A 22,336-nucleotide genomic window follows, 5' to 3' on the forward strand; every position below is an offset into this window, starting at 1 on the left:
TCATCCCTCCTCCACCAAACTTTACAGCTGGCACAGTGCAGTCAGGCAGGTAACGTTCTCCTGGCATTCGCCAAACCCAGACTCGTCCATCAGACTGCCAGATAGAGAAGCGTGATTAGTCACTCCACAGAACACGTTCAGTGGCGGCATCTATCTGACGCTTGGTGATGTAAGGCTTGCATGCAGCTGCTCGGCTATGGAAACCCATTCCATGAAGCTTCTGGCTCAGTTTTTGTGCTGATGTTGATGCCAGGCGAGGTCTGAACTCTGCAGTTATTGTTCAGCAGGGTGTTGGTGACTTTTATGCACTATGCTCCTCAGCACTCAGCGACTCCACTCTGTAACTCTACATGGTCTGACACTCCGTGGCTGAGCTTCTGTGGTTCCTAAATGCTTCCACTTTTCAGCAACAGCACTCACAGTTCATTGTTTAAAATCTAAGAGGGAAGAAATTTTGCGAACTAACTCGTCACAATAGTGGCATCCTATTACAGCACCACGCTCAAATTCCCATTCTTTCGCAAATGTGTGTAAAGGCAGACTGCGTGGCTAGGTGCTTGATTGTATGCACCTTCAGCGATGATGAATTGAACGATTAAGAGGTGTGTCCCAATACTTTTGTCCATATAGTGCATGTCAAGACTTAATTAAGCAAAGGAACAAAGCAAAATGTCAAGATGGCATTTCCTAAGTGGAGGCCATTAGGACTCATTAGGGCAATGTAGGCATATCAAAAAAACACTGACATTCATCTTCCAAAACATTCATCTGTTTGTAGAGCTGCACTGATATTGTGGGTTAATGCAGATATTTTAATTCAATTTTAATCCAAAAGTCTACAAAACCAGATCTGTCCAGTGTTCATACTGGTCAAATCTAAACATCTGTCCAATGCAGATTATCTCCCACTATCAGCATGACTCCAAAATGATCATGCTTGCCTATCTAAATGGTCCACACTTGTATATGCTCCTTTAAAGGAATGAAATAGAAGAGGACAACTATTAAACCACAATATTTAAACTAAATTTAATTATAGTGGCCACAGCCACTGAATAAACATGCTAAAGCATTAAATTTGTACACTGCTTCCTCCACAAAACCCAACTTGGGTACTGCTAATTTGAACTTACTAATAGAGCTATAAGAATTAAATGTAATGAATTTATATTACACAAATTGAATGTGCTGGAACCACAAATGTCTGATAAGTGGAACAAGTGGAAAAGGACATTATTTATAGCTTTTGTGATACATTACGTCACATTACGTCTTCCTATGCTTTGCTGAGCATATCATAGATATCGTCAGTACTGAAAGACCACTGACCAACTGCAGGTTTCACTGCAAGAGAGCATAGTTAGTCCTATTTAAATTGGCTTTAGTGCGGCACAGAATGTGACATATTAAATAAAAGTCATTATAATCTTGATTTTTTTTTTTTAAGTGGCACAACAAGTTCTTTTTTTTCTGTTCCAACTGATCAAACCTCACTAAAACTAAAAATATCTTGTCACATTATATTTTAGCAATATTGCCCACCTCTATGGTGACCTCGGTAAATGTACTTAGGGCCCCTCCTAGAAACAAAGCCTAAAGTTTTTTACAGCATGGTACACTAAAACATCACTACCTGTCGTTCAGCTCTGTACCACTTAACCTGCTTCTTAAGGGTTAAAATATCATGCAATTTCCTCGTCACTTTCTCTGTCCCAATTCTCGCATATGCAGGAAGTCACAAGGAGATAATGCTCTGTGTGGAGAGACAAAAATAACTATCTCATAAATGTCAGCTCATCTGGACAAACAGCACATAGATCTGGAAAAAGGGACACAGACCAAGAATCACCAGACACGACATCCCCCATGACATCCAACCTTTTGGTTGGATGTGCAGAGCCTTAAATTTAGCATTAAAAAATTACATAAAACTACCAGCTTTTTCTACACACTTAAAAATGATGGATTTTCAAGGGTTCTTTAGTAAAATGGTTCTTTATACAACCACAAACATTTAAAAGAGCCCTTTGCATGATTAAAGGGATCTCTGCAACATGTAAGTGTTCTTCAGACTGACTGATAATGTGTTGTGTATGGTTCTATATAGAAGCTTTTGGAAAAGGGTTCTATATAGCACCAAAAAGGGTTCTACTATTATTACGACACCAAGCTTGTTACAACAGAAGCACATTTTGATTAAAGGGTTCTTGAAAGGGTTCCTCAGCTTGATGGTGAATGTGCTGTAGATGGCTCTGTATAGATCCTTTCTGATAAGGGTTCTATATAGCACCAAAAAGGGTTCTACTTTCGCTACGATGCGAAGCTTGTTACAATAGAAGAACTCTTTGAATAAAAGGTTCTTTGTATCATGAAAGGGTTCTTCAGCTTGATGGTAAATGTGCTGTAGATGGCTCTGTATAGATCCTTTCTGATAAGGGTTCTATATAGAACCAAAAAGAGTTCTACTATTGTTACGACACCAAGCTTGTTACAACAGAAGCACATTTTGATTAAAGGGTTCTTGAAAGGGTTCCTCAGCTTGATGGTGAATGTGCTGTAGATGGCTCTGTATAGATCCTTTCTGATAAGGGTTCTATATAGCACCAAAAAGGGTTCTACTATTGTTAGGACGCCAAGCTTCTCACAATAGAAGAACCCTTTGATTAAAGGGTACTTTTGTACTTTATCATGAAAGGGTTCTTTTTGAAAAGGATTCTATATAGTACCAAAAAGCTTGTTACAATAGAAGAACCCTTTTTGGTGCTATATAGAGCCCTTTTCAGTGAAGTTCTATATAGAAAAACATGCAGCACATTGACTATCAACCTTAAAAATTCTTTCATAATGCAAAGAACCCTTCAAATCACGCTAATTGTTCTCTGAGTATTCATGGTTCTGTACAGAACCATTTTCTTTACTAAAGAACCCTTGAAGAACCATCATTTTGAAGTGTGTATGCAGACCTACAAAAATGAATGAACATTTATTCTTTATTAATTCTTATGATGATGCAGGTTTTGTTAATGAAACGCTCACCCAGATTTTAGGTCCCTTCCCTGATTGGTCAGATAATACTAACCTTACCTCTCCACCAAATGTGGATGTTCACTGGGGTAAACCAACTTGCCCAGCACTGCTGAACACACGTTGGGTTCCTTACACTGTTATTCACCCAAAGAATTCCTTCCAAGTTTAAAAACACACATGAAAAGAAATGTGGCCCCCATTTCCCAAGCTTTCGCTTGCCTGCTTTCAGGCTACTGTCCTGTTGAGATGTGATAGTGAGTCTAGCTAACAGAAGCCAATTTGCACAAAGAAGTTTCAGCTTCTGAATTAGGTCAGTAGCACATATTGATGAGTTTCCAAAAAAGCCTTTTATAATTTCCTGCATTCACACATTTAGCTGAGTTCTGTTTACTGAGTAGGAACATTAGTCTAACTTATAGTTGAGCAGATGAGACGCTAGGGTGTAACAATGCACTGGGACATTGTGCAAAACAGTGACAGCAGCCACGTTTACATGCAACCTAATAATCCGTTAATAATCCGAGTAATATCTCAAATTGGAGTAGAATACGTCCACGTAAACACCTCAATCGGAATAGACTAGTCAGATTGAGGCCGTTCGGAATACAATTTCTACCCGATTAATCGAGGTGGGTAATCCAGAAAATAATCCATTAAATAGAAGAATAATATCCGTGTAAACGCCTGTATCTGATTACATTCCCTGTCGGAAAGTTTAAACACAGTGAAAGTTTATACCGTTCAACACGGCGGAGCAGAAACTGGTCTGCAAAGGAGACGAAGTTTATGCTCTGATCTTTAAAAGGCGGCGGTGGGACGGACGTCCAGCTTATGTGTCTCAGAACACGACGTCTTCCTCTCGGCCTTCTTTAATAAGGACATGTGAAGGACGTTTTCCTGAGTCTGACATCATTTTAAAAATACAAGCACTGCTCACTGCTGCTCATCTCACTCTGACTGGACTCACGTGATGCTTGTTGTCATGGTAACATCTACTCTAAGTGGTTCTCTACGCGTGTGCGTCATTTTGGCTCGGATTACTCGTAGTGAGAATGTAAACGGAGGTTTTCCATCAGATTGTTGAGTAGAGTGAGAATAAACACCTCAGTCTTAATCTATAACTGGAATGTATTCACTCTAATCTTTGCATGTAAACACAGCCAGTGTGGATCGTGAAGATGTGCCAGTGCATCATGGAGAACGGACACTCTGTTAATTATACCAATTAATGCAAATGCATAGTTTGAACACCAATATTTACAATTGATAAACATCAATCAACTTCTTACTCCAGCACCTCCCGCCTCCCAGCTCTTTTAGATATTGTTCAATATATCATAATCTGAATCATGAAATGAATCAAATCATTAGCTGAGTGCATCAATACACCCCTACAAGATGCCAAAGATGCCAACATGAAGTACTTAGAAACTGACTACCAAAAATTAATCAAAAAAGTCCCATATACACAAACGGAATCACCACATGCTTTAGCAAGCCATTGTCAACAAATCAGCTTAAATGTGTTGGCAAATCACTGACTTCATTGGAATATTTTGAAAAATTCACTGTTATGCTCGTGGGTATATTTTGGTTTTTCCATCTGAATTTACGTGACTTCTTAAGGCAAATTATTCAGTAACTGCATGAAATAAATGTAAATCTTTATTTTATTTATTTATTTTTTGTAAAAGCTCCCCTCAAATTAACAGAACATGTGTTTTATGGTCATACAGATATTGCTATATGCTTACAATATACTGCTCAAAGCCAAAAATCTTAAACGCTCTTTGTATTTTTTTATAAAAATAATGTTTACAGAGCAGATCACTGAAGAGACGCCATCTGTTTATAGTTTATAGCCCAGATTTGTGGAAAAATGGGTCGAATTTCAGTAGAACAAAAAAAAAAACTGAGTTCAGCTTCTTTTATTATAAGGGTTTAAAATTACATCACCATCTATTTGACTGGAAAGAAGACAGTTACAGCTCTCATACGACCCCCACATTCTGAACGTAGTCTCAAGTTGGTCTCAAGGAGTTTAAAAGGTTAAAGCTTAGAATATATAAACACATTTTCTCTGTCATTTTCTGCTTTCTATGTATTTCATATCCTGCCAGGACTAAAACTACGAGAGCAAAATAAAAACAGCTGAATTTCACTGTATTCGTTTTATATATATATATATATATATATATATATATATATATATATATATATATATATATATATATATATATATATATATATATATATATATATAATCTGATATTGTAACACGATTAAAGTGCTTAAAAGTCAAAGAAACCAACGTCTACTACAGAAACACTTTTCAAGTCCCCTCTCTACCAAATTGACATGCTTTTTTTCTTGAAAACATCCTCCTAACAAAAGATCCGTATCTTTGGCGTGTGTGCATGAACACATCCTAAAGATTAAGATCTTCTGTTAGGTGAAGGTTTCAAGAAAAAAAAAAAAGCTTGCATTCTGGTAGACACACAACGATAAAGGAGCACAGACACATTTCAGCAATAAGCAAATGATGCTGCCTGCTACAAAAAGCTGGGGGAGATCTATTTTGAGATATTGATTGGTCTTTTGGGCTTGTGTGAACATCTCTGAATAAAAATGAGCACATTAGACATCTGTAAGTTTGTTTCTTGCATCTAATTAACCACAATAAATGCTTAAACACTACTTTGCACCCTCTATTTTGTGCAGTGCTGTCAGTGAAGCCATCTTTCTACAGGTGACTTTTGCTTTGAACATTCACAGATTCAAATGTGCTCAATGAATGGCAGCTTGTCATGGAAGTGGAACATAAAGTTGTTTTTTTTTTTTTCCAAAACATAGCTTTTTAAGTGGAGGTGGAAAACTTTTGCATGCCAAATAATGTTCATAGCAGGGACCAGTGGTTGCACCAGCTTTACGCGAGTTCAAACGTAGGCGAGTTCTATCGTAAGTGTTCACTAGGTTCAGGTTTATGCATTACAGAATTAGAACGGGTTGCACCACAAACTAGTTTTAACGTTGAACTAAGTAGTTACTAAATATTTACACCCACCTAAGCAGTTCTAAGTTCATGAGAAACCATGTAGAGAGCACAAAAAAAAGACATGACTTTTTTGGTTACCTAAGCTAAAAACTCTAAACGCTATACGCTGCGATTTTTCTCACAGCTCTAATCAACAGCCTGGTTTAAACTCCGAGCATGAAGCTAAACACGCAGCTCCACGACGCAGCTGCCCAAACGGCTAAAGTGAGGCTGCTGTTGTGTCGGTTGTCCAGAAACCGTCGTTTAAAAAGCTGCATATTTGGTTTTCTCAAGGAAATATTAAAGAATAAACAGCTGAAGATAATTAGCTTTATTCAGTTTAACCTGTACACATCGTTCTCTTCCATGCTGAATATCTTTTCCATTGAAACGTCAGAGCCAACCGGGTTTACTGATTGGCTCTGACCATGTTATCGTCACGTTAGAGCGACGAACGCATTAGTTAGTTGTTGCAGGTTAAGACACGACTTATAGATTTGTGGTGCGACTAAATTTAGTAAAAGGATAGTTTGATACTATCCTACGCAAACCTGGTGCAACCCAGTCCAGGCCACAGTTACACAACTTATTAGGCATTAATGATGATACATGTAGTGTTTTATCAGGCTGAAAATTAATAGTCTATTCATGGTTAGTAATCAGTTGTTGACCTCTGGCCATTTTGCTTCCGCCCACAAAAAATCATCTTCATAATCTTAAGTGTTGAGTCAGTGCCAGATGCCCAGGTTCACCACAGTGTGCACTTAAGCATTCATACAGTTACAGCTACAGAGTACAAGTTTAACCCTATGGTTTTAGAGAAACTCAGCAGTGTTCAGTAGCAGTAATGGCAAACAGGTCTGAGAAAGAAACCTTCACCTGGCTGATATAAAATATTTAGATATTCTACTGCATCATTCTAATGGAACAGAATATGTAAATATTCTATATTCTCTATATATACACACTCTAATTTGGGGGCAGTCGTGGGCTGGAGGTTATGGAACCAGCCTTGTGACTGGGAGGTCGCCGGTGCGATCCCCTGAGCCGACAGTACGTGACTGAAGTGCCCTTGAGGAGCAAGGCACCTAACCCCCAGCTGCTCCCCGGGTGCTGTGGATAGGGCTGCCCACCGCTCCAGGCAAGTGTGCTCACTGCCCCCTAGTGTGTGTGTTCATTAGTGTGTATGTGGTGCTTCACTGCACAGATGGGTTAAAATGCGGAGGTGAAATTTCCCCGTTGTGGGACTAATAAGGGTCACTTAACTAACTTAATAGGCAAAAGTACAACACTTTCCAAGACCACTTAAGTGAAATTTGACTAATTTGATCGGGAAATATCCAAACGTAAGTGGAAATAAGATGGAAAAGGTACAATGATAGAGGTTTACTATCAGTTTCTCATCAAAAATTAAATAAATAAATAAAAGAAATAGGCGTAAACAATGATAAGAAGAGAAATGTGCCTTTCATTTTTCAGATTCCAGATTAAATTTCTGAGCCACAGGTCCACCAGCAACTACACTTGCAAGTGCAGTTGCTAGACAGCAGACAACTCACTAGACATTACTAATCTATTCGTCAGATATGCTAAAATTAGATTGCATAAGTGGAAGGAAGTTTGACGGCACCTGATACTGATCTGATACTTTGCGTATGCAAAGCAGATGGCATCTTCACAAATCAGCCAGTTTAAATGGTCACACAACTAGATTTTATTTGTCCAGATACTGAACAATCCCCGGAGTTATCAGCCTACTGTGCAATTCTTCGTAGCAACATGGGCAGAACAACCTTATTCAGGAGCACATTAAGGTTTTCAATGGAGCGTCTCTTCAGAAGGTCCAACGAATAAAACATTTTGATTACAAGTTTTAAAACAAAGAATGAAACCTGGGTCTTCTGCATGTTAAACAGGAACACTAGTGTTGGACTACAAATGTAGAAACCTTGCCAACAGTAATAGATTGTGTGCTAATTGACCAATTCAGCATAACTAATATTATTTATTTCAATTTAAATGCATAAAGCATGACTAACCTCCACCCACCCGCCCAATTACAATCGATTCACACTCAGCTTCAATGTCAAGATGCAGACGGGGGATCCCTAAAGATTTGTATCAATTGAAATTAGGGTGGGCAATTTCCTCTTGAATCCAGGTTCGCTGATTATCTAAAGTCACCTATTAAGGCAACACCATTGTGCAAAAGTTGTTCATTTGATTTTGTCAATTATATTCTTATTTATTCACTTGTTCTTTCTAATTACAATATAGACAATGCAGCTAAACCAGTCTGCATGGTGTCAACCGGCCAATCAAGCTCTTAAAATTATTCTACAAAAGCCACAACGGTTGCCTGCAGTTAGCTGTACCAAATGGTTCTCACCATTTATACCCATGACCCCCACAAAAATGTACCTTGTGGTTTGCAAACTCGCTTCCTCTACACTCCCCCTGAAACGCACACAAAAATAAAAAACAATGCATTTTGTTTTTCTTTTTTATGGCTATTATTACTTCTCGGTAATAATCAAGTAATGTTGAGTTTGCTGCTAGATTACCCCCTTGGCTAAGCACAGCTGCACACTGCCACACCTGTTAGGCCACGTTCACACAAATCTGATCATTTAGTTTGAGGCCCATTAAAACTGAACTGCCTCCTAAACTGACTGCAAGAGCAAAAGAACAACGAACCACCTGGCCTGCTCATCCAACCAGCACAGCAGTCCTTCATCTTACCTTAAGAATAATAGACCCCTTTCACAGGGCATCAAAAGCATCTCAGCAAACTGCTTCTGAAGGAAAAACAGTGCACTGAACAAAGTTTACCACAAAAAAGGGGTAAAAAATGTGAATCTCTGTGCTTGTTTTAACTGTAGAAGCCGATAAAAAAAAGAGAAAGGAAGTTCTTCCATTAGCTTACGATGACGGTGCCAAAACGCCAATATATATATCAGATAAAGAGTCACTGCGTGAAGCTCCTTTGACCCTTTTGCTTCTGTTTTTTTCCAAAGTATCATTCAAGTAAACCTAACGTTGAATAGCTGTGGTTTCTCTTTACACTGGCTGCACTCCTCTTGCTCGTCCTCCAAGATGAAATACGTGAGGCATAACCACAGTAACAGGCATTTTGATGAGGTTACTATAAGGAGATTGTTTTCGCCAGTGAGGAATTATAGCAAAAGTTGACATGTATTGATGTAAAATTCAAATAACCTGCAATCTGACCGTTCAGAGGTATCGGATTTCAGTACTGCATATGAAAATTCCACAAATTAGATCTGGAAATGTCAGACAACCACCATCATAAAAAACATCGGTGTCATATATGAAGAATAACTCGGACACCCGCCACTTTTACCATGCAGCCTTTGAGCAAAACAATATCCTGGTAGCATATACATAATGTAAAAATTTAAAATAAATTAATAAATAAATAAACAAACTGCAAGACTTCATCTTGGAATGATGCACAGTACAGAGCTATGAGTAAACACCTCTAAACTTAAAAAGAAGTAATATGGCAGACCGTAGTTTTCCATGATTGCCTATGCACGGTTACGTCACCTCAGATTACTATGACAGATTTTTAATTTACCTTTATACCAAATATCTAGGTGTTTGATATGATTTTCAATGCCATGGTCAAGATTATTTTCGCTATTTTATGTGTTGCAGATGTCTAATTACACACTACTCAGGTTTGGCGACACCAAAAACCTGAACTGCCTCGTACAACTTTATACAGCATGTATCCAAAAACCCAAAACTGAAATATTCGAATCATAAAAGCACTGTTAAAATATGCCAACACCGAGTCCGACAACGGGCATGAATTATAACTTACACTGCTTCAATTTTTCATGGTTTCATTTATTGTCTTTCTCACTGGAAGGACAATAAATGAGACCCTCAGAAGAGACCCAGAGATGTATGGTTTTATATTTTGACACAGTTTTAAACATTCAATTTTACAGGTTCTTACAGGTTCATATAGGTTTATAACATTCACACCTGGTCTAAAAAACTCTTGTCCAAACTGAGCTGGTTTGTAAATAACGCTGTTGTTGGAACAAAACCTTGTATCTCCAAAATGGTAACTTTACAGGAGAAGGAAAAAACCTACTTTAATTTTAATGTAAGTCAATGGAACCAGACTTTTTTCCAAGTAATTTTGGGCCATTTCTTTTGGTCCATTCATCATGATCTTCACCCACAATGTAAAGGACAACAGGCATTTTCAAATTATGCCAAAAACTGAAAAACGGAGATAGGAGAAAATGGAGATAGGAGGTTTTGTTTTGACAACAACGATAAACTTCCCATGTTTCTTTTACTTTAATTGTATACTTGATTCTCCAAAAGACTATATAACATTTCCAAGACCACTTAACTGAAACTTCACTAACTTAAGTGGGAAATATTCAAAAGTACGTGGAAACGAGATGGAAAATGTACAATGATAGAGGTTTACTATGAGTTTCTATTATGCATCATCAGAAATTAATTAAATAAATAAAAGAAACTGGCACAAACAACAAAAAGAAGAGATACGATTAATCCTTAAACCGATAAAGGCGAGCTAACTAAACCAGCCTCTTCTAAAGTCTCTTCTAAATTTGGCTGTGAACACTCATTATGAGCCGGCATTGAGTATCAAGAAATAAAATTATCATGTGATTCATAGGTTATAACTGGCAGGTGTAAAGGTAAAACACCTATACCTCGAAATCTGCACAATGGTTTGGACTTATACTCTTCATTCATTCTCACTTGCATAAAAAGTGGCTTCACACCTGCAAGAATGTGGTTGCGACCATGCAAAGGTCCTGACCACACAAGCACCAAGTAACAAGCTATGGGTAATAACTGAGAACCGAGGTTTGTGAAGAAGAGTTGTGGCTTCGGCACATGAATGTTAGAGCGTTTTTTAAAGGCCGAGAGAAATTCGCTTCCTAGGGTTCTCTGAACTCTCAGCGTACTACTATATTAAGTGCTTTTTTTAAGTGCAACACTAGGTAGAATAAAATCTGCTGTACTATTTGTCCTCCTCCAGTATGAAGCCAATCAGGTGCACTTTAAATCATGTCAAAACACGCCAGGCCAGTGCAGACCAGTGGTCAGACATGTCAGCAAGTAAGTTAACTTCAAAAAGTGCGCTTGTACGAGAGTTTGTAGATACACGAGTCAACGCTGAGAGAATCTGATTGCATTTTGAGAGCATTAGCGAGGTCAGGCACTGACGTTGGGTGATCAGTTGCGGAGCTGCAGGTGCATCATATGCAGAAAGATGCACCTGACGTAGTGTGTGAAGTAGATCTGTGTTACAATTTCTCCACCTCCGCTCAGTTTTTATTGGATTTTTGCAGAGATACTGTGAAAAATGATAAAAGTTGATTAAATTGGTTTATGTTGGTCATTGCTGACGTAATTGTTTTTCAATAAAGAACGCTTGTGTGAAAATTCCCTGTCCTCATATCTCATCCCTGCATCTCTTCTTCGTGCCGTCAGAGGGAGAAGCTAAGACATGAGGAAGGGAAACGAGGACCCACAGATGCAAGCCCATTACAAAGCTGGAGAGATATACACTCCTCCTGCCAATGCTTGGCGCTGGACACATTCCAGAGCATCGCAGTCAATGGTCAATGCTTTTCTATGCAGATTACACAAGCATAACTGGACACCTTTGTCAGCAATGGGTACATCTTAAAGCAGTTAGAAGGGGTGCCTGGATACTTTTGTACATACAGGGCACACATTACAAGCCTCATTGCTCAAATCTGACCTCTCTGACACGATGGTTCACACTCGTTTAGGTAAGTGATTCAAATCTGTCATTAATGTGACGAACCGGCGGCCTGAAACGACCCGCATGAGCACATCCTACTCAGTAACGTCGCGTGAATGAATCACGTGCATCATCAGCACAAACTAACGAGCAGAACGAGCTTCGCTGAGAAGATCATTAACTCTGATCAGCTCTCAGCTTCATTATTAGAGCGAGACGATGGAGAAAAAGGTGAGATGTGTTTCTTTTCCATCGTTTACAGGCTTTAACTTCTGTTTGGCGCTGTTGTCATGGTAACGCTGAATGATGGCGCACGCGCAGTGGGAAAAAGCACACGGATTCCGATCTGAGCGTCACATTAAGGTCGCACGGCCACGAATCGGACACGTCGGACATCCGATCTAGGACCACATATGAAAGCGGCTCAGTTCGGATTTGAAAAGATCAGATTTGCCTCCACACAGCCCTGAAAACGTCAGATCTGAGTCACATTAGGGCAAAAAATCTGATTTGTGCCACTTCAACCTGGTAATGTGAACGTAGCCTAAGGTGATCGCAATATTCACCCACGATGTGCGTGAATTTAACTTTTTTACTAATACTGCAGCTTTTCCCATAAACTGCGTGTAGCCCCACCCACCAACTGTTCGCGAGGCTCAGGGTTCAAAAGACACAGTAAAATAATGGAGCTGTCAACAAGCTTTAAATGGAAGAATCTTCGGTAATGAAGAGACGTTAGAGTGACGTTAATAAATAAAGGTCGTTCCTACAAAAACATTCGAGAGGGTGTCATTCTACTCCAACTAAGACAACACAGTTTGTGAAACGAAAACAACTAAGCTGAGCACGCCCAATGTGGCAGTGTCATGGCATATTTTGCGCGTCGTCTCACGTGTATATCTGGTCGTGAGACTTTAACCTCTTTAACCTTTATTTTATTTATTTAATTTTTGTAAAAGCTCCCCTCAAATTAACAGAACATGTGTTTTATGATCACACATATTGCTATATGCTTACAATTTACTGCTGAAAGCCAAAAATCTTAGACGCTCTTTGTATTATTTTATAAAAATAATTTTTACAGAGCAGATCACTGAAGAGACGCCATCTGTTTATAGTTTATAGCCCAGATTTGTGGAAAAATGTGTCGACTTTCAGTAGAAAAAAAAAAATTGTGAGTTCAGCTTCTTTTATTATAAGGGTTTAAAATTACATCACCCATCTATTTGACTGGAAAGAAGACAGTTACAGCTCTCATACGACCCCCACCTTCTGAATGTAGCTTATGAAATATGAAAGTTATGAAGAATATGACAAAGTGTGTTTTGGAACCACCGTTGGTCTCAAAGAGTTGAAGAGGTTAAACAGTGTTATTATGATAGTACGTATTCTTTCAGCTCGTGTTTGACCCTCATGCCTCTGTTCAACTGCTGTGTCTACTGCTATTGTTAAAGGAAGCCCCTAACACTAAATTGCGCCTGGTTTTAGAAGGATTTTAGTAATCATTGCAAGGTAACACTAGAGCAGAGCGTGTACAGCTTACTGAAGTGCTCGATTCTTGAAGCAAAAACAACCTTATCTCGGTTTCGGTGGCTCATCAGCTGACGATGAACAGAGGAAAAAGGAGTCTGTGCATTTATCAAAGGAATAAACTTTGTCATACAGAGGAAAAGAACCGCTGTGTCAGCATCTCACAGTTGCTGACTAACATTAACTTTGTACTTCAAAGTTGCTGCTGCAGCCACTTTCAGAGGAACGGTTTTTATTTTCTCCCTAAAAGCTGTCGGTGTCTGAGAGAGCGAGTGCTCAGCGGGGAGCAGATGTTCGTTCGGTGTTTGTCTACAACGTCTACAGCGGCGCTACGGACCATGACGATACGCCGCGCCCCCTGCTGGCATGTACGTGTGTTTAGCTTTTTGCCAACTTTATAAACTATATTGTTAGCAAGCTGCTTCAATATCACCCCCATCTATCACTCTGTAGACGTTAGCTGACGTTACTGTGCTCTGATTTTCTACAAACCATTTCATCCTTTATTTAGTCTGGACTCCCACATTGTTGTGTGTTTGCTTCTCCAACAACTCTGGACACATCCTCCAATTTCAATCTTGGCAACTATGACAAAGATAAAGTGACACACCTCTCTGTGGTGAGCTGGAGTGATACGAATGCCTGTATTTCTAAGGTTAATAATTCAGAAACTTGTTTTACCCAGCGTTTACACTCTTCCGTTTCTTGCGAAAAGGGTCTATCCTCCCATATTTTGCACAGCCCTCAAATGCACATGCATGAGGAAGAGACCTATTAACGGTGCGTTTTGGTTTGTGTGCCAGTTTCGTACATAATGTGGAGGTAAATGGCAAATGGCTCAGTCCACTGAGTCCACAGTGTATGCACAAGCTTTAAGCCGTTAGAAACTGCTTGATTAAATTTCTTCGTAATTTTAATTGTACAAATAGGCTTTGCTTAGTATAAACATGGTTATTCAGTCAACTAGCTCGATAAAGCTATGTGTGCTGCATCCTCATGTATGCTAATTTGACTGGGATGTTTACATGGAGACGTCTTCACATAAATGCTGGTGCATTTCTGGAGACCTCTCACTGCTTTAATACCTGCTGCAGTACTGTATCTATACTATCTTACACTGTTCCAAGCATCTGAATGGACATTTCTATGTATTATTATTCCCTGAACACATGTAATTATAGTACACCAGTACCACCTGAATTACTAGGAGTCTAAGACTGTAATGGGCTCATATGCAATGACAATACGCAAGGCAGTATAATCGCTGCTGTCGGAACAAAACCTCAAAAATCTCCAAAATGAGAACTTTACAGGAGAAGGAAAAAACATACACTACTTTTAATGTAAGTCAATGGAACCAGACTTTTTTCAAAGTAATTTTGGGTCATTTCTTTCGGTCCATTCATCATGAAATTAACAGACAATGTAAACAGGCATTTTCAAATTATGTCAAAAACTGAAAAACAAGGTTTTGCAGGGATATTTCAACATTTCCTACCATCTTATGCTTAATTTGACTTACTCTACTTAAGCACAATGTTGTTAAAGTAATGGTATATCTGTCACCTGAATACTATACCATCATTTTTGCATGTTCAAGCTTAATTGATCAACGTCAACTAACTGTCATCTGCATCGCATTGAAGACTTTGGTAAACCCACCACACGGGTCAAGTGAATGATTTAGTTATACACTGTGATGCAGTGCAAAGTAGTAATTAAGCTTGTTTTTACCTTGGGTACAGTTTTGTTATTGTATTAAATTATATATTAAAGGGCAACAATTTCCAAAGGCATATTTACACACCCACTGCTTCCAAGATATATAACTGAAAGTATCTTCCAACAGTAAACATTCATTATTTATTCATTTAAAAAAGGCACAGCCTTATTCGAAACACCCAGGGGCTTAAATGCTACCTCATGTAATAACTAAGCCCATGCCAGAGTCTGCATAATTAATCATATTCCTTCATTTGCACAAAAAATTGTGTCAACGAATGCATCAAAATTCAAATGAGAGATCCTGAAATGAATCTTTCACACAACTTATAAAATGACCCAACTTAAAAATGTCTATAAAACAATTTCAGCGCGCTTAAAGGGTAAACTTCCCCCAAATTAATCTTTATAACACAGATTTTTTTTAATCAGAGATTTTTTTCTTTGCCCACAGGTTAAAAACAGCAGTATTACTATCCAATAGCTGTTGTCTGGTATAAAATGCACCCCATAAGATCAGATTCAGAGATCACTGTTACTACTGTCCTTACATACTCCAGCATAAACCTTATGACCTTTGTTTAAAAGAGAAAAACGAAGTAATAAGATAACACACCGTGGGGACCGGTCTGTGAGAGCACATCATATTTACAATTAGAACATGATATAAATTTAACACTAGCACAGGTCTTAAGTACAAACGTCCAGGGTAATCTGCATGGAAAACGAGCTGAAACTCTATAGCTTCCAGCTTAGTGTACGTCAGATTAGGTTAACCAAACTAATTAGGCTGTAATGCACTCTACTGTGCTTCAAGTCTTCCATTCAGAAGTTCAGGTCAAAGAGGAAAAACGCGATAATTAGGTCCGAGGAAATACCGAGGAAATAAAGGAGAAGTGGAACTGCTTACTGTACACAAGCTGATTGGAGAACTCAAGGCTGCATAACATTAATCTGTATCTGTATAACTAACTACCGCAGTTTCCTACGCAAAATCTCTCTTCTTAGGTTCTCTTAAATAATATAATGAGGCCAAAGCCCTAAACCAGAAGCACAATTTCTACAACAGTAACAGTCCAAAGGCCTCCGTATCTGCTTTGACACAGTCAAAGGTTAGTGTATTTTATAGGCAGCCTGAATCATTACACTTAAAAGGAATGGGTCAATAAACAAAACTCCAACTTGCACAATTTCCCCCGTCCCCAAATGCAATAAGTGTCCGAAGTTTGCTGGTTTTGTTTTGCACTAGAGCTATGAGACTAATGTAATAGACGTCTGTGCAAAAGTATTTCGGTTGACATACATTTTAGCAACATCAACTTTGTTGCACCAGTGCAAATCTGTGTAGATTAGATTTGCTGTTTTAACCAAACCACTGCACTCTTTATACGTTCTATATAAAACCATTTCATGCTTAAAAGGTTCTTTGCATGGAAAATGTGCTGCAAATGGTTCTGTATAGAAACTTGGCAACTCATTCCTATACAGTGGTGGTGATAGGAACCAGGAGTCGGCATGAATACAGCACAAATATAGCCATTTCATTTACTATCCAAAACCACCAGTGAACCTATATGTGGGTGTCTTTGGGGATTGTTCTGCCTTAGAACACCCCACTTGTATCCCTCCAGCATGAATAGATTAAAATACGTTTTAGGCCACAAGGTCACAAGACTATCGTATGTAAATGGTTCTAAGCAGCACCAAAAGGGTTCATCTATTGTATACAAGCTTGACATCGTAACAGTAACAGAACCTTTTTTTGTGCTACATAGAACCATTTACAAAAACATAACCGTATACAACATATTCTCCATTGATTTCGAGAACCATGCTCACCAGGCAAAGAACCATTTACGCACAAAATGGTTCTGTACAGAGCTCATGATTCTAAATAGAACCATTCCCTTTACTAAAGAACGCTTGAATAGGTATCTTTAAGATTGTAGCTTAAGTGTAAACACTAGGATTTCAGGCTTAGCCATACTAAAATCAGGAGAAGCTGCTTCATGAAATGAACAACATCAAACTGATTTAACTCATTATGTAAATAAGAAAATAAAAAAATAAAAACTAAATGCTTAGCTGTATCTATGGCTTACTTATGTACCTAATCAACAACGACTGTGCTCCACATGTTTATCCAGGGGAGTAAAACTCCTGCAGATCTACAGCGCTGCACCGCTTCTCCTGCATCCAAGCACTAATTTAAGTAATAAGCTAATCACATTTTTCACAAGCCAAATCAGGTGTATTAGTGTAGCAGTGATTACTAAACAATGCTGTGCAATTCTAGGGCCAGAGTTTGGTAACCCGGTTGTAACATAGGGAAGCAGCAGTTGGTATAATGTCAAATATTAGATTATATATCAAACCAGCCAAAAATCTATACATAATTAGAAACCTGATTACTGACAGTTGACTCAGTAATCAATAATGTAATAGCTGGTATCAAACATGCAAAGTGGCAGTGCATACATAACACATAGTTTCAATAGTTTCAGTGACGATATGGACGGATATAGACATCACAGCAACTGTAGGCAATCGGCGGCCAGTTTGGTACAGATGCACACACACATATATACGGTTATATACATACATTTTAAGTTACTAATAAAATGTACACTCAAGGTCAGACTGCTTTCCTTCCATACAACGCCGAAACTGAACTGTTTGCAAAGCTTGTGCAGACCAAGCAACAGGGCAAAGAACAAGGCAAGCACAGGCGTGGACTCCAAAGAGGGGAACTCCACCAACTTTTCAAAATTTCTACACAATTTAATGGTTACGATGTAAACAAAGTCATTCACAGTGGTTTGGTGTGAAATGCTCCGTTCTAGAGACACTTCAGAGTCAAAAACGTTCACAGTGGGTGTGACAGGAACCAGACATCCACCTTTAAAAGCTCACTCACAGAAAGTTCCTACATGCAATGGTTTTGGCCTCAATTTTGGCCAATTTTAAATCAGTTTATTTTAATCTATTCATGGCGGAGGGATATATGTGGGGTGTTCCAAGGCAAAACAATCCCCAAAGAAATTCCCCCTGCCCCAATTAACCACTATTTCACTGTCATCACTACATATAAAAACTTTAAATGACACGTGTAGGTTCACTGGTGGTTTCCGACAGTAAATAAAATGGCTATATTTGTGTTGTAGACACGGCGACCCCTGGTTCCTATCACCACCACTGTGAAGAAATCTGAGCCGGCAAGTTTCTCTACGGAGCAATTTCAGATCGATCACTCTAAATGGCTCAGCTTATATCACAACCACTGAATTATGCAGACATTTAGAAAAAAAACTGGAATTCTCCTTTAACACGCCTTCATACAGCCTTTCTGTATAATGCTCAGCACAGCTGAGTGAGGACTTGGTTGGCACCAAACTACCATCGTTTCACAGTCAGAGACCAGACACGTCATTATTGCAGTGTGTCAAATCACTGTGCACCATCAGCTGTCCCTCTCAGTAAGGGAACTCAGCAGCGTTTCCACAAACGTCCACAAGAAGCAAGAGAGAACGAGGTGAAAATAACGTTGTCTTGCTCCAGTCGGCCAGGCGAGGAAATCTCACCACAGACAAGAGTACGAAACGGCGGCTTTGTACAGTTTGTATTGTGACCGGATTAAACAGCACCTGGTTTTTGACAGGTCAGGCATCTTTGCTAATATTTGTCAGCGTAGTAAACGTCCCACCGCTGCACACACACACACATTATCGTGTTAATGCCACAAGACAGGTCTGATAAGAGCACATCACAAAGCAAATCTACAAAGGGTTTTTTTTCCTGCAGCTTGAATGCCCAGCAAAACAACCGAGAGCCTGAAGAGACAGCAGGCACAGTTAATATCAGGCATGTGTGTGGCTAGCTAAACCTTCCTTATTTAAAGGAGAACTCCACCGCTTTTTCAAAATTCAGTGCTTGGGATGTAGTCAGAGTGGTCTGGTGTGAAGAGGTTCATTGTAGAGAAACTTCCCGACTCAGATTTCCTTACAGTGGTGGCAATAGGAACCAGGAGTCGCAGTGTCTACAGCACAAATATAGCCATTTTATTTACTATCCAAAATTTCCAGCGAACCTACACCTGCCTTCTGATTTTGTCTATTTACATGCAATCTTAGAAATGGTAGTAAATAGAGGAAAATATGAAAAATATGCATTCTCTGGGGACTATTTTGCCTCACAGCACCCTGCACGTACCCCTCCGCCATGAACAGCTTTCAAAAATATACGCTTTAGGCCAAATCCTTACCTTAAAACTTTACTAAACCAGTGTCTCAGACATCAGGCAGTGTATTCATAAGCATTGCATGTAGTAACTTTCTGTGAGGGAGCTTTTAGAGGTGGACGTCTGGTTCCTATCACCACCACTGTGAGCAATTCTGCCTCGGTTAAGTTTCTCTACCACGGAGCTTTCCACACCAAACCACTCTGAATGACTGTGCTCACATGTCAACCGCTTAATTATGCAGAAATTTTGGAAAATAGGTGGAGTTCCCCTTTAGAGAGTGGTAACACCTGCTAAATGAGTTCGTTTGCCATCGGTAACGTATCGTTGCCAGCACAAGCTGTTTCTGGTTAGCTAGCTAACCTGGGTTTCTTCTCTCTTGTCAAAATGACAGATCCTGTTCTGAGGCTGAGCTGAGCTCGTTTGCACTTTCGGAGATTTCTGCGTTATTTTTGCTGGCCAGAAGTAACGCTACATTATCTGTCCCCAGCACGGGCACCGACCTCGCTAGATAACGTTACATATGTGCGTTAAACGCGCCTTAGTTAGCTGGCTGGATCCCCTCCACATCGATTTTGAAGGGGGGACTCCCAGAAGAACCAGATCAGCCCTCGTTCTTCTTCTCTCTTCCACCTATTCCTTGTCAGTGAGGCGCTACGAACACATTTGTTTATTTCGTATTCCAACGGACAACTTTCCGAACGGCCAACGGTCACTGCACTCACTCCATTCGGACACCTTCGGAGCCTCCGAGCCGACCTAACACTTCGTGTTTTCGCCTTCAGCCACCCGACAACCCCTTCCCAGACCAGTTTTAAGGCAGACCCGTCTTTCTGGCTGCCTTGTCGCCCAAACTAGCTAGCCATAGTAACCCAGCTAGCCAATTTGGCTAGCTAATGTACGCGGCTGAAGTCCAGCTTCTTGTTTATTCGCCAGCTTCTTGTTCGAATTTCACCGTTCCACCTTAAATGGTGCAGCAGTTACATTCTAGCGCCTCAGAACTGAGCCTAACTGCGGCAGCATTTAAGGTGGAACGGGGAAATTCGAACGAGAAGCTGGTGAATAGGAAGCCGACTCACTTCAGCCTCGCAGCTAATGTTGGAGAAGGCGAAACCGGACCGTTGAGAGGGACGGACGGTCGGACGGCTGATGTTAGCGTCCAGAAAAGTCCGGCTGCCGGTACCGCTGCACCGAAGCGCCAGGGGGGTTTATTTAAAACAAAGGAGAGAACTCACCGTGCACGGAGAACAGCGTCTCGGAGGTCTCCCTCACTCTCCTCGGACTCTCTCTCCCTCTCACTCGCTCGCTCTCCCTCCGCCGACTGCCTCCCTCCTCCAATCTGCGGCGAAATCCCGCCCCTCTCCCCAACGTCGCTTTGGGACATGTGATTGGCGTCAGGTGGGCGGGGCGGAGATGTTAATGCGAGCACTCCCATTGGCTCAGCCGGGATATCAGTCGCCGCTGGAAACGGTTGCGTCACCGGCCGTTTCACCAAAGCGTCTTTTTTTTATTATTATTTTTTTAATCGCTCAGCTTTCGCACTTTTCTTATTCGCCTGCATTAATAACAGTTTATTTATTTTTATTTTTTAAAGAAACTTGACTTTGGTCGGGGGATGAAAACAGAAGATACCCTCTTCTCCACCACGGATAAAGCCTGCAAGATCAGCAGCGGCGGGTCTGTTGTCGAAACCCCGCCCACAAGTCTGGGACGAGTCTTCCCCCAGCGGCTAATTAAACCTGACGTCATTGTTTCCATGACGTAGAGGTTTTCTATCTTGATTCAGTGGTGCTGTCCCGCAGAACCGAATCACACCAGCAGACAGGAGGCCAGTGCACAACAGACCTCCAGCGCGTGCCCGATGTGAAGGGACGCTTTGGGGAAATTTCAGCATTTTTGGTAACCTGAACAGGCGTGATAAGAAGCATAAAAAAGTGGTAAATAACTAAAAAATACAAAATTAAAAATAAAAAAAAACATCAATAATCCAAAATCCCAGACACTGTATTACATGCAAACTGTGACTTTACTTCACACACACATACACACATAAATAAATAAGTATATATATATATATATATATATATATATATATATATATATATATATATATATACACACACACACATATATATAAACATGTATATATATATATATATTTGAATAAAAGCATAAATGGAAAAATCACAGTTTGCATATATTTTTGTAGCGAGGACATGATATAATATATACATTTGCATATGTGTGTATATATATATATATATATATATATATATATATACATATATTCACACTCATATACAAACACACGTGTGTGTTTAAAATGCAGAATGTAAAATTACAGTATATACATTTAACGTCATATAAATTTGCATTATATAATATGATAAATGCTAAAATATATTACATAATTTTTGTAACATTGTAACAATGGATAAAACAATTTCTTTATTGGTTACTGAGATTAAGGTTAGGGTTATGTTTAAAGTTATACTTAAAAAAATCCCATATAGGTAGGTAGAGATAGATACATACATACATATGTGTGTGTGTGTGTGTGTGTGTGTGTGTGTGTGTGTCTGTGTGTGTGTGTGTGTACTATTTCAATGCATGACATTAACTTTTCCTGGAGTTATTCTTCAGTAGTGCTCTCAACACTCAAATATGTCTTTTGGTTTTGGTCATCTGAGAAGTTGAAAAAGAAAGATGCAAATGAGATTTCCCCTCTCAAGCCGTCAGAGGTACCAACCGCTAACCAGCAGCAGTGTTTCTTGTGGTTGCTATTGTGCAAAGGCACGCTGCTTGCATCGTTTTATTTTGACTGCAACACTTGACTTGGGTGGTTTGGAGACGTATCATCAGCCACTCACCTACTGTAGGTGCAAAAAAGCAGAATGTCAGAGCCCCTCTCGTGATTTAAGAGTCTAAAAAAGGGAGAGTGACCAAAAGCACTGCCATTTAAGGCAAAAATCAGTTACTTTTACTGTTGCTATTA

At 39.6% G+C, this 22,336-nt stretch overlaps 1 protein-coding gene across 2 annotated transcripts in view; it reads right to left on the minus strand.

The window, feature by feature from the left end:
• Positions 1–20,700, minus strand: part of atp2b1a (ATPase plasma membrane Ca2+ transporting 1a) — a 70,146-nt gene extending 49,446 nt beyond the window's left edge. For both annotated transcript variants that reach the window (XM_036577688.1, XM_036577689.1), the window contains exon 1: positions 20,577–20,700. The gene's annotated coding sequence lies outside the window, so the exon portion shown is untranslated. The remainder of the gene's footprint in view (positions 1–20,576) is intronic.
• Between the last annotated feature and the right edge of the window lie 1,636 nt (positions 20,701–22,336).

Source organism: Colossoma macropomum, unplaced genomic scaffold, assembly GCF_904425465.1.
Source record: "Colossoma macropomum unplaced genomic scaffold, Colossoma_macropomum, whole genome shotgun sequence".
NCBI lineage: Eukaryota > Metazoa > Chordata > Actinopteri > Characiformes > Serrasalmidae > Colossoma > Colossoma macropomum.